The sequence below is a fragment of the Dermacentor andersoni genome, chromosome 10 (genome assembly GCF_023375885.2).
Source record: "Dermacentor andersoni chromosome 10, qqDerAnde1_hic_scaffold, whole genome shotgun sequence".
Lineage (NCBI taxonomy): Eukaryota > Metazoa > Arthropoda > Arachnida > Ixodida > Ixodidae > Dermacentor > Dermacentor andersoni.
The window spans coordinates 48,955,082-48,969,458 of NC_092823.1; the positions used below are offsets into that span (position 1 = coordinate 48,955,082).

Here is a 14,377-nt window from a genome sequence, read left to right on the forward strand (position 1 = left end):
ACATGTGAACACGCATACAAAAAGAAGCTTCTGGACTCTATACAACATTCCATTAGTGGATGGACAAGTGCACGTTGGATAGCCGGGGCTTTGTGTGAATGGTAAGATGCACGAGCATCACAGACTGTTTCTCTTGCGGCGACCTGTCATTGCACTGTAAAAAATGTCGTCTCTGGTCGCTGTTAAGAAACACATTATCCATTGCGAAATGGAATACTTACCAGAAAAGACTATTTTGGAAGCCTTCTGCGTCAAAAATCTAGGCTAGAATGTCGTCCCGGCTCCTGACAAGCAAGGATAACTAATTTTTAGATAGGCACGGCCACTGCTCATTATTGCGTATAAATGTGTAAGTGCTGTTACGCATGCGTGGTTCGCTTTGCAGAGGGATACTGCTTACTCAAATAAAACCAGACCTAAGTTGAGCAGTCTACTATACAAGTAGCGTTTTAATTTGTTTCGGTAACCTTTCCTGTTTACCCGTTATGTTCGCCGCCATACCTACAATCAGTGCGAGTGCCTATTGGCGCCCTGAGAAGTCCCGACATCATCGGCCATGTGGAATTTTTTATCTTCTAAGCGCTTAACAGTTGCCTTACAAAGGGCGCGATTGGCTTGCTTACGTAGTTTCCTAGCGCTTGCCAAGATGAAGCTCGCTTACCTTAATTGCCGAAATCTCACCAAATCCAGGGATGACAGTCGGATTTTCCATTTTCGACCACTGAAACGAGATAAATGGTCATAACAAAGGCTGAGGTATCATGTTCCTCGCATTTCTTCCGATAATAAAGACAGCCGCGTTCAAGGAAGGATACATTGAATTGTGAGGAATTCAGTGTCAAATTGCACGCATACCATATTTCGTACCCTAGAAGAGCACTTCAATTGCGCTGGTATGCTTTGCCAATGTAAAAATGCAATTTTATGCTTGTTATAAATTAATTAACGTCTTCTGTGCACGGCAGAAGCTCACCGTAAAATGGAGGATTTCAATGAGGAACAGTGTCCTGCGGATGCTTTGAAGACCTTTATTGCCCCACAGTTAGGCTGTAAAATGAGCTCCCGAGTAGCATTGAAGACTTCCAGATTGTAGCAGACTCATTTATTTCAAATCATTATTCCCACGTGGTACTGTTGCCAAGTACTGTTTTTATTCATGTAGAAATGTTGTTCTACGCCCGCATAGCTGAAATGCTTTCTTGTTCGTTTTGTATTCCTCCTATAACAACGCGTTGACAATGCTGCGATTTTCGAAATAAATGAGCAGTCGTAAAAGAACAGTCGCACTTTCGTCCGAAAGAGGAATCATTCATTGCCACAGCAAATTAGTCGACAGCTGTACGAAGTAAAGACAGTTGTTTTTGACTGCGTGAACTCGCTGACGAAGCGCTGGAGTGAGGATGCGTGGTAGCAGCAGCGAGCGAATTGGCCCTCGTGGTGCCCCTAGATTCAATGCGAACTAACCGGTGAAAACACAGCAAACATGAGAGATCCCTTTCAAGATAGGGCCCGCGTGGCCGTGCGTACGTAGCAAACGCCGAAGTTGACACCCTCCTCTCTCCCTTTCACCTAGTGCCATTTGCGCGCAGGAAAATGGTGCGCTTCCTCTCCACTTTCCTCCCTAGGGCGAGAATGAGCTAGCGAGAAGGAACCGCCGTGTTGGCTCACGCTGGCACGTTGTCACTAGCGCATATAGCAGACGGCACGCGGCGACGAAGTTATCGCCCGTGGAACTTATATGGAACATCACGGTGACGACGACGCCAACGGCAGAAATGCGCCTGGAATGTCCATATATATATATATATGCTATCACAATAAAACGGTCTTGGGGTGGGCATTATTGTAGCAATATAAAGTCGCATATGCACGGTGTCTCAACTATCATGCGCCAAGATCTAAAAACATGGAAATGCCACATAGCTGGACAAAGCCAAGGTAATGTTGTTGGCTGTCACTTAGAGGTAATCAGATTAATCTTTTTGGCATTCCGCCTAATTAATTAATAATTAATAGTACTATTTACCAACTTCTCAAGTACTATAATTAGATGAAGTGTGTCAATGACGAAACTGTATTGCAACGTGAAAAACTCCTATTCTGCTCTATACGTGCAGCATAAAATTGTTTGTTTTTCAGAGCGTGAAAGAAGCCCGCGAATACACGCAAAATTGCCGCGCCAGGCAAGTCGCGTGTAATCATTTGCGTGTATTCCAGGGCTTCTTTCACGCTCACAAAAGACTTTTGTGTCGCACGTATTGAGCAACAGACAGCTGTATCGGCAGTTTTTCATGGTACTCTACAATTTTCTCTTCTACAATTTTCATCTAATCCCGACATGTGACAAGGTGAGTAATAAAGATTAATAATGTATTTAGACGGAATGCAAAAAGAAATTGTCTGTCTACTCCAAGCGACGGCGAACAACATTACCTTAGTTTTTTCCCCTAAGTGCCATTTGCATATTTTTAAATCATGGTGCATGATAGTTCGGATACGCTGTATAGCGTGCTGTGTAGTAGGTGACGGTAAGTGGGCTGCACTAGCAACGAAAGGGAATTAGCGTAGTGTTAGTTTCCCAGCACCATACGGGCGGCAGTGATTTCATAGTCAGGCACTAAGCCTCTCGAGAGTTGCGGCGGAGGGCTCTCCTTTCCAATGCAGTGTACGACGCCTTGGCAGGAGTCACGCATGTCGCGTTAATATTTGTCGATTTCACGCGCTACTGCGTCGACTTGAAAGGTTTTAGCTCGGTCATAATATAGATTGCGCTATCCATTGATGCTTAACTAGTAGTGATCGGCGCCGGTAAATGTGTAAGCTGTCCATATGCAAGCGTCTGCTGAGGGGTGAGGTGGGAGGCTTCAAACAAGGCGACGTCGTGTTCACGCGGGGCTATTACTTGCAAGAATGGTGGCAGTAAGACAGCAGGCTGCTCTCAATCAAAACGTCATTTGGGCCTATCTTTCGGTCTTTGCGGTGCTGGGCTGTTTGATCCGTCTGCTTCAGTCTTGTAGCATTGTGCGATTTTGGTTGTTTTTTGGGCCTGCTCTCGCTTGGGCCGGCGAACGCGGCTGCTGGTTTGCCGTGGTAAAGATGAACGCTGGTAAATATCACAAATATCTTGGGAACCCTGCAAAGTTTGTCCATGAGTGTATGTCAACGTTCGAACAATGATTGCCATCAAAAGAAGATTACTTCTGCTATCTTAAAGCTCCATGGTCCCCTTTCTAGACAAAGACCAGCTCGAAGAAGAATACTTGCCTCATTGTTTGGTGCTCCCATGCTTAATACCCCTGTTTTCGGTAGGCGGTTCACACTTTTACCACAATATCTTTTTCGGAATTTGCAGTGTTTACAAGTGAATGTTCTCAGCGGTTACTCAGACCCAGTGGTTTAATCATGCTACCACTAACCAGAGATAGGCCCTCTGTGATAGAGACGCACAGTGCAATGTACCAGCCAACGTGTTCAGCCGGCTGCCCTCATGTACGCGGCCTCAACCATCGCTGGTCAAAGTAAAGCCTGTATTTTGCTCATTGCAACTTCAAATCATGGGTGATGGGTCTTTATATAGAGGGGGACAACCACCTGTCTCCGGACACTGGCATGATCAATACGGAGATTAGGGCGGCACCAACGAAAGGAAGAAGACGGAGCAGCATTGATGTCGGGCTTGGTTATTAACGTTTTGTGCCGGAGCCCGGCAATCGAGACTGCGGCAGGGGCTTTGCCGAGACTCTGAGGCCACGGATTGACGTGGCGGCGGTCGTTGTGGGGAGTTTGGTGAGGCGGCAGGATCGTCAATTTGATCCTAACTCATTTGACACAGTGCCCTGCTGCTTTACGGCCAGATGGTCGCCAGGCTGCGGTGTCTACAGAGCTTTACCAGGGACATCCTGTCATCGCCGTCCTCGCATTAAGAGCGACAATGATATTTTCACACAGACGTTACATTCTCAATTCGACGATAACTTCCAGGTTCACAAAGCCCGGACGATGAAGTTCATCCGTGACATCCATCCTGTAGACTCAGCGGTGACATCCATCTTGTACACTGAGCCCTTGTACTCACTAGGGCATTCAATTTCTACCTGGTGTACCAAAGTAGCGATGACGGCTTCAAAGACTGCAGCAGGTGGAAGAACCAGCACTCCTACGTAAATCACAACGGCTTCGCCAGGTCAGGTAACTTCAGTGCGTGGAATAAGAAAGGACTTTGTTGTAATAGCGACGAATGCGGTGCGATCAGATGAAAGTAATGAGGAGGGCGCAAGAGAAGCCTTATTCCAATTTTCGGTAACCTCGAAGTGCGTTAAGTGCATTAAAAATCTTTATGGTGGTCATTTGATAGTCATTGAGGAGCTAGTTTGCCTTGCGAATGTACCGAGTGCTACATGACATGGAGAAAGACAGGGAATGAAAACGAAGAAATAAAATGAGCCTTCTCTGGTAGATGAAGCAAACAAGGAAAAAATGAGTATTCTTCCTGCAATTGATAACGAATAAGCGTCAAAGAGTGTACAAACATGCGCTTGCAAGCGTGGGAGAGGGAAGCCCCTAGGAAAGCTCGAGTTCATTTGTCTCGGACCAGCAAAGTGCGGAAGCCAATGTTAAGTAGTTGAGAACATTTTCAATTTGAAGAGAAGGAAACGTGGACCTATAGGAAGAAGAAATGTCTGCACAATGGAAAAGAAGACTTTTGTAGGCTGGTTATGTAAGAACAGTTATAACGCGTCGGGAAACAAACAACCGAAAGAAAGCAAGACCAGGCAAGAATTTGAGTGCTCAAGCATTAGTATGCGAGTGGATGAGACATCGGAAAATAGCCACGTCCAAAACGATCATTGTGAGTTATCAGAAAGCTCTGTGGAGCCATGACGTTGGTCCCAGTTCTTTGGATTTGATGCTGAAAGCGACTCTATGATAGTGCATGAACAGTGCATGAAGCTCAAACGGGTGATAGTGAACGAACGTTCGATGAATGTCCACTAAGTGGCTGACTGCAACGTGCCAAATATACGACTAGAAAGGAGTACCCTGACACGATTCTCAAGCGCAGATTGTGACCGAGTCGGAACCTACCACTTCGGCATTGTCGAGGGCAGGAAAATGTAAAATAGGCCACACTGATGGCGGCATCTCGCGCACAAATTTTATCATCATGGCTATTCCAGGGACAATAAATAAATGAAGATAGGAGCAGCCATGACCTCAGGGTTGGCTATTTGCAATGGGCTTGACTTGGTGGGGGACATCGCCACCCCGACGCGAGTAGATATAGACCTGTAGAAGATAAATTGTAGAGAGGTACACACTACCGCTAGGAGAGCGAACGAGATGTTAACGGCATTCTACGCTCCAAAACATGAAATGATCAGGGAGGCGCATTTCAGCGTCCGCGTCGGAGTCCCTCAGCATAACCGAGCGAACGAGCACAGCGAAGGATAAAAAAGCGAGCGCAGAACCAGTGGGTGATGAAAGAGAGAGAGATTCTTGATTGGGGGTGAAAGGTGAGGCTATGTGCAGCGCGGTAAATTTCTGTTAATAGAGGACACCTCCACCGCACTGCAGAAAGGGGAACAGAGAGAAAGGTGAGGTGGCAGGAGCAGCGACAACACAGGATGCCTAGGCGGGTCACGGGACAAGCTAAAAGGCGGTCGGCAAGGCCGGCATCTTCGGCGAAGGTTAGCAAAGCATGGAACCGCACCCTGAGAGGAAAGTTGCAGCAGGAAGAGTGCAGAATGAGTTCCACCCCCGAATAAGGCAGGTTGTACTGACGATAGATGCTGACGAAGGCTTTTCGCGCGGCGGTGGTAACCGGGCACTCGCACAGCAGGTGCTTGCAGAATTTCCAGTGCGCCGCAGCCTCGGCAGAGGGGGGATCGGTGCTGCACCGCTGAACCGGTCAGAACCGCTGAACCGGTGCTGACGTTCGGCGGGCCAAACAGAGCTGGTGTGCAGGGCGAGCAAGAAGGGTGCTCCCTCCTCGTGAACCCTGACTCCCGGAGACGCGAGGCAAGTGCCCCTGCGCGATCCGGCTCTCGGGGTGGCGGAGCGCGACGTCTTTCTGGAAATGCTGGCGCACCAAGTCAAACGAGTTGAGCCGCGGCGACAGCGTGGTCGACGGGTGGTGTGTACGCCGGCAAGCTCGTCCGCTTCCTCGTTTCCCGCGATGCCGACATAGGACAGGAGCCACTGGAGTCGCTGTTCCCACTCACGCCTTTCCAAAGCCTGGAGTCGGCAGGCAACTCAGTGAGCAAGCAGCGGGGCGCGTTCGTCGAGCAGGAGCAGCCGCAGCGCCTGTAGCAAGTCGCAGAATTCGCCGCACTCGTGATTCGCGGCGAATTCGGCAGCCGGGTGTATCCCCACAAGCTCCGCGGTTGTGGAGGAAGCGCGGAAAGAGAGGCGCCATCGTCTCTCGACTCCGAGGTACGGTGCAGGGCAGAAAGCAGCCGCCTAGCCCTCTTTGAGGACGGAGCAGTCCTAGTACAGGTGTGTCCTTCCCAACAGATCGTCATGTACCCGCGCAGCAGCCTATGCGCGCTATTGCGCATAGTGATTTGCGGTGCTTGCAACGGACGCCCGGAAGGTCGAGGCACACGTGTAATGGCACGTGCTGGTTCGGGTGCAGCCAGGGGGGAGGGAACGCCGGTGGATCAGCCACCATGTCGTCGAAAGGGTCGAAGACCATCCTCGCACACGGTTCACGGAGTCGGTGGAGTAGGGACAGCATGAGGCCGGCGCCAGGGCCTCGGGAGATACGCTCCAGGTGGCTGAGCACACGCAGATCGGCCGTGAGGGAGGCGAACCATGCGCCAGATTCCGCCCGTGTCTCCGCCATGTGCGAGGTACGGGTGAGGCCGGCGATAGGGAAGAGAGCGCGAGGAGGAAAGAGAAGGTAGGTCCAGCGATAGCATGAGGAGGTAAGCGGAGGGGAGCATGCCAAAAGGGCGAGGAGGAAAGCATAGTGCGGCATGAGACATTCTCCAAGGCGGCGGTCACGCGTGCGGCCAGCGCGTCCACTGGTACCATATAAGGAAACAAAGCACTCGCGTCAGCTTCGGACCTGCTGCGCATGCGCTGTTTCCACTGCGCCGCCGCCATGAGAAAATGCGGCCCGAGCGAGCCAAACGTTCCCGTGGTCACACTTTCTTTCTGAACAATGAGCAATGCAACCGGTGGAGATGCTTCGCGTGCCGATAATGCTAAACGATCTGCCCGAAGAGAGGCACCGTGCTGCCGACATGATAACCCTTCATTAAGAATCAAATTCTTCGCCCCCATATGTCGCGACTTAAAAAAAACCTGAATAGTTGCGCTCAAAATTCGCATTGAAGAGTATCGTAATCGTCCGTGAATTTGTTTGCTTCTTGTCAGCGTGGTTTTCTAAAAGAAAATTTCCAATATTTGAGAAATCTTAGACACTGCGTTTTGAATAAACAAAATAGAATTCCAAGGCCCTATTTGAAATAATATGAATTTCAGAAGTTTTCGCAAGTCTTGCGTATTTGTTTCTAACATGCTTTATATGGACCTGCCTTTTGATAAGTGAATAAAATTTAATATACGCTATTAAATTGCCACAGAAGCATTCAAATATAGAATGGTTGATGAGCGCAAAGTCATGCGTGCATTGCACAAGCCTGTCAAAGGGAAGCCTCTGCGGTTTGACAAACTTGGCAGCACTTGACTGGCGTGCACAAAAATGCCTCTATGTATGTGAAAATAAGCCGTATTTTGAGTGAATAGGTCAGTTCTCTAAACAAAAAGGCATTTCCTCCATTTTACTAGTCACTTATATGCAGCTATTTCATACAGAATTACTGCGGCTAGAAGTGTTATATAAGTAATCTATATTTCACCTGGTTTAGCGCTCGCATACTAACTTCCGCTGGCACGTTAGTAAAACATAACTAGCTCAAAAGAGGTTACTCACAATGTAAATCTGAAACCCGAACAAGATAGCCATAGCGACGATCCTTATTTTGGTTCCAAGTACAACTCTTTCTAGCAGGAGACGGTTTACCTGCAATGAAAAGAGAAGAGCACCTGCCTAATTCGAGGTCGTTAGTGCAATGTTATCGTATAGACGTGATGCATAAAAGCTAAGTGAAGCATTATTTTCTGCTCGAGAAACTGTTCGTTCCTGTAATCGCCAGTGGTCTACGTAGGTTTACTTTCAGTATATATATATATATATATATATATATATATATTTTAAGGAAAAGTTCTGTAGGCCCGGTGCATAGGTAGTTGAATAAACGAAGGCGTACACTTACGAAAATTCCATTTTTAATGTTGTAACGTTTAATGTTTAACGTTTTGTAACGTAAGAATAAGAATGGGCTGGGGTGCGGTTGCCAGGCATTCTCAGATCATGAACAGCAGGTTGCCATTATCCCTCAAGAGAAAAGTTTATAACAGCTGTGTCTTACCAATACTCACGTACGGGGCAGAAACCTGGAGGCTTATGAAAAGGGTTCTACCTAAATTGAGGACGACGCACCGAGCTATGGAAAGAAGAATGATAGGTGTAACGTTAAGGGATAAGAAAAGAGCAGATTGGGAGAGGGAACAAACGCGAGTTAATGATGTCTTAGTTGAAATCAACAAAAGGAAATGGGCATGGGCAGGACACGTAATGAGGAGGGAAGATAACCGATGGTCATTAAGAGTTACAGAATGGATTCCAAGGGAAGGAAAGCGTAGCAGAGAGCGGCAGAAAGTTAGGTGGGCGGATGAGATTAAGAAGTTTGCAGGGACAACATGGCCACAATTAGTACATGACCGGGGTAGTTGGAGAAGTATGGCAGAGGCCTTTGCCCTGCAGTGGGCGTAACCAGGCTGATGATGATGATGATGAAGCATCAACCAGGCAAAAGTCGAGATAAGCAAAAGGCCTTACAGTAGTGGTGGGGAAAAGCAAAGAATAGACTGATACGACCGAATCTGTTACAGGCATAGATAGCGGTACATGGCAACATAAGTTCTGAGGAAGAGAAAAAAGGAAAGTAAAGGACATTCACACAAAATGCTACAATAGATATCATGTGTAGCATACTGATTAGCTCAAGCAGGCTATGTGACTTTGTGTCACCGCCCCGTTTCAAAAGAATGCCAGTAAAACATTATCATCATCATCATGGACGCGTCCCTCAGCCATCATGGTGAACGTTGCAGAGCGAGGGGACGTTCTATTTAGCACTGAAACGGATGATTCATGGTAAGACATTACGCGCTTGACATTGTAGGAAGCGCCTTAGTACGGTGAAAAGCGCACAGCTAATTTTGACAGTCAAAAGGCCCCATCAGCTAGATAATCTGCGCGATTACATTCAAAGCGTTAGCTCTAGGCAACTTGTGCCTCTGTTTCATGTAGCCTGCCTTGGAGTAGCTTACCAACTCGAAGAACTTGGGCGCTTACCAGAAGTTGCTTATCCCAATAACAGAGTCGCGTTGAGCAGGTGGCGTCTGCGTACCACATCTGCGTATGACTCGCTCGATGCGCTACGACGTGGCCTGTTGTGCCAATGCATCCTTATCAAGCCGGTGAGCATTGGAGTGCCGCATGGAACTGTTGTATTGCCCACCATGCCATATACAAATTTCACCCACTGTCATGAAGGCAGCAGAACATGATGACCGCCAACCGATTTGGTGAGCTCGAGATTCGGTGCGCAAATACCAAGCCCGCCCCGCAGCTGAGGAATAAACCTCGTCTTTACACACTCATAAGCATCCAGTGAATTTTTTACACGTAAATTATTGCAGTGACGCGCAAAGTGTTTTACACGCTAAGCGTCTGAAAGCGCCGGCTTGCACGAGGAATATATTGAAGGCCGATTTATTCCGCCTTTTAGACACTCCTCCATCGGATTACAGAGTTGCGGGATTCTCTGTAGGGGGAAGCGTGGTCACCATGGCATGATATGGCGTTGTTAGAAAAGCCTAATAGCGAGTAAGCGGCCTGCCTCTTTCGTGAGTTCTGCTCAGAAACTTGTTCCTTGGTCGCTTCCGATCTCTTTCAGTGGACCAATGGTACAAAAAACTTCAATCAATACTTCAGCCAGGTGCATAGCATCAAACGCAGCACGAGCGATGGCACCTGCATACCTAGTGGCAAAGCCTATAAAAATGAGAACGTAACGGTTGCTTCGGTTCGATTTAGGCGAGAAAGGACCTAATAAATTAACCAGAACACGCTCGAAAGCCGTACGTCTGATAGGCATGTTGTCCAGAAGCGCCACACCACTTTCGCCTTTTGGTGTTGTTTGCTGGCGCCTATCGCCATGCATATCTGTCCAGTAACAACCTGCCTAAGCTCGTCTGTCATACGCGGAATGCCTTGGTGTTCTGCCTTAACACTTTCGCGTCCGGCTCCAAGGATATGTCTTCTAATCATCTTCGGCACGATAAGCCGGTTATATGTCTTTCCTGTAGCAAATCAGTACTGCCGGTTGAGAAGTCCATGTTTTTCAAGGAACGAGTAGCACTGGCCTTTTTGTCACTGGAAGCTTCTGCCAACTTTAGCAAACAGGGCTAAAACGTTTTGTAATTATTTTGTTCCTCTGCATATTGGTCTTTGGTTACTTCACACCATTAGCCTTTGGTACACACAATGGAGTTATCCTCATGTGGTTTAACCGTGGCAGAAACATAGTGAGCGTGCTCCACAAGTATTACATGTACACTGTAGTTTAACGAAGCAGTTTTCTTTTGGTCAACTGCAGCAGTTAATATTTCGCTAGAGAGGCCCTCTGACACATGGTCGGTTTCCAAGCACCAGATCATAAAGTGGCGTGTACATGCATAAGGCTGTTATGTCTCCGGTAAAGTACGGCGTATTTACTTATTGTTTGGCCACTGGTGCCCCACTAACAGAGCCATCAATAAGCAGAACCCTGCTGCCCTATTCGGTCAAATAATGATCCGGAACCAAGGCTCTTCAGATAATTGAGGTATTTCTGACCGTATACTGAAGAATCTTAATCCTTTGATCCAGCACTTGCCCTTAAACTACTGGCATTTTCTTGCACCGGAAAAATTGATTTTCTTTCATTAGTTTTTTTATTAGAAGTGTAATGACCTTTCCGTGTTTTGTCTTTTGCAACTTTGCCGGACAAAAGAGGATCGTAGCAGTTCTCATTGACCACACAAGCGTACCTGCTCCTGCAACTGCGTACTTAAGCAGTCGTCGCTCTTGTGACCTATCTTCACACGGACCTTGCACTTCGTCACTTCTTTGGCTGGGTTGCGACATTCATGACCTTGATGGCGCAGACGCTTGCATGGCATACACCTTGGTGGTGATTTTCTTGGAGGATCGACGGGAATACTATTGAAACATTTTGCGTCTTCTGGAAGCTTTGCGAGATTAGATAGGCACTGGGCTTCAATGAGCCGATCAGTAGCGTCAGCTAACTGTAGGAGTTAAGTGTATTCTCATTCTTTCAGGAATATTGCATGCTTTGGATGGCAACTATCGATAATTTGTCCGGCGACGATATGGTCTCGAAGGCTGTCGAACGTTCTGGACACATTAGCCATGTGAATCCAGCCGCCGGAGTAGCCTGAAAGCCTAGCAGCTAACTGACTCTCGGTTTCTCCATCTTCCCCCCGCGCTTACGAAATTTCTCCTGGTAACTTTGCGCAGTGAAGCGAAATCTTTGCAACAAAGCTTTGTGTACTTTGTCTTAGTCTAGAAATCGAGAGGAATCATTCGGCCAAGTAGTGATAATGCTTCACCACTCAAACACGTGGTCGCATCTAATGCTCACTTCTCTTGCGACCATTCTTGTCTTGCTACGCTCTCGAACCTTTGCAAGCATACGTCCAAATCGTCGCGTCGTTCATCAAACAATAAAATTAATTTTTGCGATTTGAGAACTGCAGAAGCGCCACTCGGAAGAGGCATCGAATCAATTTTTCTATTTGTTGTACAATTTTGAGCTCCATCTTGGAGCTTCAGTTTGAACTCAAGAATTTGTTGAGTTCTTTCGTCTGCTTCCTTATTTGCCTCTCTCTCAGCAGCACGCTCGGCTCTTTATTTGCTCGTTCCTTCTGAATCAACGTGCACATTTCCACATCTGACAATACCAAGCTGTGATGGAATAGTACCCAATCTTTCTGTACCCATTATTTAGTTTTCTTCCAGCGTGCACTCGAGGGAGGACAATTTCCTTCGATGATTTTGCGAGTGTTATCCTGGCAGGTTTACCAGATTTTGATGGGATAAGAGAGGTTTGGACCCAGAACCGTGCACAAAGGAGTGCATTCGACACACGAGTGCATACAGAATACAGAATCTACATTAACCGCATATAACAAACACTTGGCGCGAGACATACAGTTAAAGGTATTGTAACTAATACAGGCCATCCTGCTTCTGCCTCTTAGAACATCCGTCTTAGAACAGAAGTAGTCTTTCGTAGTAGTCTCTAGTTTGTTGACGCGTTGAGGCCTGTGTGGGTCCCGAAGGGTCGATCAGCGTTCGGACGAAGACACCATGCACGTCGCCATTGCATCAAGGAACTTGCATTCGCAGCAGCGACTGTGATGACAGCCATGGTGGCCGACGCAGCCACGGTAGCCGCGCAGTATCTCCAGCTACAGCTATTGCCTCCGGTATCAAGGCTGGTCGACGCAGTGACCGGGAACAGCGGCAGCCTCACCTGGTTTCCTGTACTGGTTGCCTAGCAGGAGCACAAGGCTTTGATACTCCCTGAACCGGCTTCTCACCTCACCTGGTTCCCTGGACCTGTTGGCCAGCAGGACCACAGGCACTTGGCGTCCGAGATCGGTGTAATGGTGGGCCCAGGGCTCTCGGGATTGGGCGTCGAGCGAAAACCGGCTGGCCTTGAAAGCCGAGCAGCACTGAAGACGAGCGCGCACCACGCGGCACGCACCACTAGAGTTCGACACTTCGTGGTCGCCCCCGCACGGCGAACGCGCCATTGTTTTTTTTTTCGCGCGCTTTTCTACATATCATGACACCCTATGCCATAAATATGTATGATACGATGGGATGTTTTATGAAAGTTGTATTGTACTCATTTAAACCCACATGATCATATACTTTGGTACTGACATATGCGTCTTTTCTCAAAGTGAAGTCCAACTTGAGGCATATTTCACAAAAGCGTTCACGGAATTCGAAGAAGTACGATCACTTTTCGGAATCAATCGCCGCCACGCTACACCTGGTTTCTTCTCGCTCAATATTAGCTAACTTTTTAGACGAAGAAATTGTCTCTTTGTACTACACTTTTGAATTGCATCACTCTCCTCTTTATAGCTTTAGGGGCTTCAAGGTATTATTATATGAAGTGAAATGAAATCTGCTTGGAATATTCACACCGCGTGTGCCTTAATGAAGAAGTCGGTACTTACACGATAGGCTCCCCATGCCAAACCAATCGAAAGAAGAGAACTTGCTGCATCAAATGAAATGTCAGCCACCCTAAACACAGTGAGAAATGTGGGATCTGCGGACCAAAAAAAGACAATGCATTTTCTGATAAGCAATAGTTTCGTTTGCCGCACAAGATGCATGACAGACCTTCACTAGTAGCAAAAAATACCTTGAGCCTACTTAGTATAGCTGAATCTTCGACAATCTCCAAGCAATTTAAGTGCGAGAAGCAGGGTATTGAAGGCTTTAGAAACATCGTAGCTGACTTTTAGATTGTTCAGCCTCAAATAGCACTGCATTCAACAAGGAAAAAATATATTTACGTAAACCCGATCTTTAACGTTAGCGAGAAATATAAAACCTGTAAAATTTGTTTCTAATCGTGAATGTGTCAATATATGCAACCAAATGCTCTTTTCCCTATCACTACTGGTGGCTTTGGGCCCAGGCGATATACGTATAGAATAAACAAATAAATAAGTTTTAATTTATTACTATTAAAAGGTACATTATTGGCTTTTAATAGTACACAGGTGAGAGTCTTAAAGTCAAGCGACTGCAGCGGGACCCTCGACTAGCAGGATTGGTACAAAATAATTAATTAATTCAACAGTGTTCAGTGATGCAGTATATAAGTAAATAAAAAGTGAACGAAGGAGTGAAAAGGAGAACATTCGATTTTTATACAAGAAGTCACACATGAAAAAAATTTCACATTACCAGGCTGAAGTGCACACTTTACCAGGACAACCAGTTATACAAGATGAAATATTTCAGTTCATACTTGAACACATGCAAGGATGATAAATTAAGATCATGGGGTAAGTCATTCCACAGTTGAATTGCTTAGAAGTAGGAAGTAATTTCGCAAAAATTTGTGTTGCATTTAGGTAATAGAAGGTTGTGATTATGAGTCAACCTATTGCTATTGGTATTTGTGAGCAACCTGGAATCTAAGAACTG

At 46.8% G+C, this 14,377-nt stretch overlaps 1 long non-coding RNA gene across 1 annotated transcript; it reads right to left on the reverse strand.

Annotated features, from left to right (window-relative positions):
* Positions 1-661: 661 nt before the first annotated feature.
* Positions 662-13,482, reverse strand: LOC129388267 (uncharacterized). The gene is made up of 3 exons (XR_008615275.2): positions 13,393-13,482; positions 7,940-8,029; positions 662-721 (listed from the first exon to the last, which is right to left on the reverse strand). It is a non-coding gene; the product is annotated as an uncharacterized lncRNA (long non-coding RNA).
* Between the last annotated feature and the right edge of the window lie 895 nt (positions 13,483-14,377).